The sequence below is a fragment of the Octopus bimaculoides genome, chromosome 1 (assembly GCF_001194135.2).
Source record: "Octopus bimaculoides isolate UCB-OBI-ISO-001 chromosome 1, ASM119413v2, whole genome shotgun sequence".
Lineage (NCBI taxonomy): Eukaryota > Metazoa > Mollusca > Cephalopoda > Octopoda > Octopodidae > Octopus > Octopus bimaculoides.
In genome coordinates this window covers 198,268,378-198,273,104 of record NC_068981.1, presented here as the reverse complement: position 1 = coordinate 198,273,104, position 4,727 = coordinate 198,268,378, and the positions used below count along the sequence as shown (strand labels likewise).

At 37.9% G+C, this 4,727-nt stretch overlaps 1 protein-coding gene across 1 annotated transcript in view; it reads right to left on the bottom strand.

Annotated features, from left to right (window-relative positions):
* LOC128249665 (protein mono-ADP-ribosyltransferase PARP14-like) overlaps positions 1 to 4,391 on the bottom strand; it is an 80,404-nt gene extending 76,013 nt beyond the window's left edge. Inside the window, exon 1 of the mRNA XM_052973865.1 lies at positions 3,927 to 4,391. The gene's annotated coding sequence lies outside the window, so the exon portion shown is untranslated. The remainder of the gene's footprint in view (positions 1 to 3,926) is intronic.
* Positions 4,392 to 4,727: the final 336 nt, after the last annotated feature.

The window sequence follows — 4,727 nt, the reverse complement described above, 5'->3', positions numbered from 1 at the left end:
ATTTATAAATATTGCTTTGTGTTGGGCCCTCAATTCCTTGATGGGGTTGTCGGGGTAATTATGGTCTTGGGTATTTTTAGACCCGGAGGGACCAGGAGATGTGGTGATTTGCTGTACTTGAAAAATCACGTGAAGCTAAATAAAATCATTGTCTTCCATACATACAGGCTTGTCCTTTCATATGTGGGTGCCACATAAAACCACATCCACGCTAGGGCTGTGCCAACACACCCATGCCAGTGGCACATAAAAAGCACCCAGCATATTATGTCAAGTGGTTGGCATTAGGAAGGGCATCCAGCCATAGATACGATGCCACAACAGACATTTGAACCGTGGCCAGCATAGAAAATGGACGTTAAATGATGATGATGATGATGTCACGGCCTTTTCTCTGCATGAATGACTAAAACTGACTAAACAAATTCTTGAAAATCTATCCTTTGGTGCCTTACTAATACATTATATAAAGAATCTCCAAAGTTGAATTGTATCAGAAAGTAGTAAGTTGCCTTGGCCACAGAATCAATCTATCTCTGTTTGTTCTACTAAAAAGTAAAGTTTGTTTATTTCTTTGTCCAACAATCCATAAACTGTTTATTTCACTGTAATGCTTTCTACAGACAGGAGATACCTATACAACAGTGCCCCACTGAATTTATTTCTTCATAACTGTAGGGAATATGTATATTTTTAAATACAATTTTCTAGTTTCTATTGATGCTAGCTTTGTAGAAATAAACTACATAATCCATTGTCTTCTTGAAAGAGTACATGCCACAGGAAACACTAAAGAAACAACCAATTGCAACAGCAGCAGTATTAATCCCAAAAGCCTTTCGATACCAACCCATTCGAAGCCATCTCTGGCTCTGAAGTATACCTTGTTTCCAAAAGTTCTGAATTCAAATCTTCCACCAAATCTTAGTCACAATTTATCTTCCTAACACTAGATTAATGATAACTAAGTTATTTTACTAAATCCTTTGTTATATTTAAAATTAATTGAAAGAAACCCAGAGCATCTCAACAGAAATATGGTAAGAAAAGGGTTAAAAGTGGATACAAATGCTTTTATGCACCACAAATCCATATGAGAGGTTCTCTCATGGTGACTATTGCAGTATTTGGTGTTCCAACACAACATCCACTTTTAAGTGAGAGATAAAGATTACCTTCTGGTATTAGTACTGCTTCTATTGTTATTACATTTGAATCAGCCCACAGAGTATTTGTAACCCCAGTGCCTAAATAGATGCTGAGACTCTATAGATCATTGATGGAGGGATCAGCTGCCATGTCTTCACAGGACACCCATCATTAACAAATCCAAAGAAGAGCAAAATCATGGGATCTGGCAGTTCCAGCGGCCACAGTGGATGGTTAGCTCCCGTCAACAATACAAACATGAATGGACAGGTTCTCTCGTGGTAAACAACACAAAAAATAAAGGAAAAGTTGATCTTTGTCTTCCTAATAAGATTTTGACCATCTATTCTGAAGTTCCAGCCTTCCTTTTGTTTTTTTTCCAGATGTTAGGGGATGATCTAAGATTTCTAGCAGGCCCACTGACCACCACCAATTTGCCTTAATGGTTCCAGTACGATTTGTTTTCTCATAACTTTCAGAAAAAAATGGATATTTTTCTAATGAAATTTTTTTTACAAATATCTTTCAGATTGTGTTGGCAGCAACCATTTCGAATTTCAACGCAAAAATAGAAGTTGGTGGCTGTGCACACACATCACATATATATATATCTACAAAATGTAATTTGAAATTTTTGAAAAACATTGTGTTTCAGGACATTAATCATGAATAACGTCCAACATTTTCCTTTCTTTATCTTCCCCCCTACCCCCACAGTAAATTCCGATATAAACGTAATCCACAACTCCCAAAGGTTATTTATAGAAAATTTCATCAAAAAATATCCATTTTCCTGAAAGTTATGAGGAAACAAAGTCGGTGTGGGACATATGCACTTGTGTAGGTACACCGTATTTACCTTATCAGAAGATTCGATAATCGTTTGTAAAAATATAGAAATTCACTAAACCTTTACTTTGAGATTGACCTAAAAACTTACACACTCCATAATGATCTCTCTCTCTCTCTCTCTCTCTCTCTCACATACGAACCCACACACACACATATATATATAGACACATACTGATACATACAAATATACATTGACATATACACACACACAACCATAGATACATACACACACTAATAAGGAATGTCATTGTTGTTCGTTCATTTCCGTAAATTTTTATTTATTTATTTACTTTTGTTTTAAACTAAAAGAGAAGGTGTGAGATGTATGTACCTGTACATGAAATAAGCGTGTGTCTGTGTGTGAGTGAAGGTGTGTGTGTTGTGATGACGTGTGGAAGGCGACATTTGCTTTGAAGCGAGACCAGGAAATGAAAGAGGAAGAAGTATGTTGTTGGCACTCCGTCTCTTACGATGTCGAGGGTTCCAGTTGATCCGATCAACGGAACAGCCTGCTCGTGAAATTAACGTGCAAGTAGCTGAGCACTCCACAGACACGTGTACCCTTAACGTAGTTCTCTGGGATATTCAGCGTGACACAGTGTGACAAGGCTGACCCTTTGAATTACAGGCACAACAGAAACAGGAAGAAAGAGTGAGAGAAAGATGTGGTGAAAGAGTAGAGCAGGGTTCGCCACTACCCCCTGCCGGAGCCTCGTGGAACTTTTGGTGTTTTCACTCAATAAACACTCACAACGCCCGGTCTGGGAATCGAAACCGCGATCCTATGACTGCGAGTCCGCTGCCCTTATCACTGGGCCATTGCGTCTCCACGGAAGAAGTATGTACGTGTATATGAAATGGACGTGTGTGTGTTGTCACGTATGTCGTTTTTGGCATGTATGTATAAGTGATTCGGGTTCGTTCTTACCTGCTGCGCGCGCGCCACGTTCAGCACTGTGTGTTGGTGTGTTTATCCCCATCATCGCTTGACAACCGACGTTGGTGTGTTTACGTCTCCGTAACTTAGCGGTTTGGTGAATAGACGGATAGAATAAGTACCAGGCTTTACGAAAAAGAAAAAGTGTTGGGTCGATTCAGGCATGCCTCTTCACGTATTCCCCTACTCGACTTTATTGCCTCATAACTTCCAGAAAAACGAACATTTTTCAATGAAAATTCCTACAAATTCGTTTCAGATGGTGAAGATTCGGAAAATTGGCGATCTGTAAGATCGCCCGATAATTTTGTTATTTAAGTGATATTTGTGTTACTTAAAACGAAGGACGGCCTGCTTTTCTACTCTAGGCACAAGGCCCGAAATTTTGGGGGAGGGAGCCAGTCGATTAGATCGAAACCAGTACACAACTGGTACTTCCGGAAGGATGAAAGGCAAAGTCGACCTCGGTGGAATTTGAACTCAGAACGTTGAGACAGATGAAATACCGCTAAGCATTTCACCCGGCGTGCTACCGTTTCTGCCAGCTCGTGAACCTTGTGAACTTCTACGCATACATCCAGAGACACAAGACAATTTTTGTGGGGACATTTCCAGTTTCGTTTTGTAGACATGCAACCTGTGTCAGATGTGTAAAAGAGACGACTAATTTAGCTTTTCACATTAAGTAACAAAGGACTCGTAATCTACATACTCTGAAAGGTGTTTGGACCAAATTTCGAAAGCAAAATAACTATTTTTCTAAAAGTTAAATTGTTAATCGTAATGTACGTCATCTGAAAGGTGTTTGTAGAACATTTCATGAAAAAAGAGGAAAAAATATCAACTATTCCGAAAGTTATAAGAAAAGAAAGTCATGCGGTTATGATGTAATGAAAAGTATCGGAAGCGATTTTGTAAAGTATTTGTAAAGCAATGGAGAGACAGGATTAAAGAAATTCAATTAGGAAGATGTAAAACGAAAACTTACCTCGTAACAACCCTGAACAAAACTGAAACTTAAATCTTTATTTGATGGTTTTTAAGCTGTTCATTGGTTTAACAATAATTTCGTATGACATCAGTGTTTAACACTTCCTTTTTTTTTTTTACACAATTTACTTGTACGAAAAGTTTGTGATAAAAGTTTATAATTGTTATTTACAGCAGACGAAATGGAAACACACCCAAAAGAAGTGATAGAGAGAGAAAGAAATAACTTTAATAGGAAACACACGGTGAATGTAGGTCAATGACATCGGTGAAATTTATCGGATTTTTTCCCCAGTGGTAGCCACTAATTGGAGTGTCCCCCCCCCACCTTTAAACCTTCAGTTTGTGGGTACACAACAGAGTCTTACCTACCCAAGTGTGCACCTCCATCCAAGAATTTGTTTCCTCAAAACTTTCAAACAAATCGATTTGTGTTGGAAGAAACTCAACACGCAGAATGTTTCGCGCATGCGTAGAATTCTACTGAAAATAGCAGACGTCAAAAATATCAGAAAACCCGACATGCTAGAAACAACAGCTAAACAAAATCATTCTATATTTTTTTTACTGTTTTTGGCTAGTTTTTCATTTATTTTGTTTCTTTGACTGTTTGGACTATTTCCCCTAATCCTTCAAATCTTTAATTTGTTTTTCTTCTTTTGTAATTAAGGAAAGTATGTAAAAATAACTTCTTTTGCGCACGCGCACATACACTCAACGTAAAACTTCAGTATGAATTATAGAATTACACCTCAGCTTCAAATGAAATTACCATTTTTTTAATGTTGTAATTCCTATT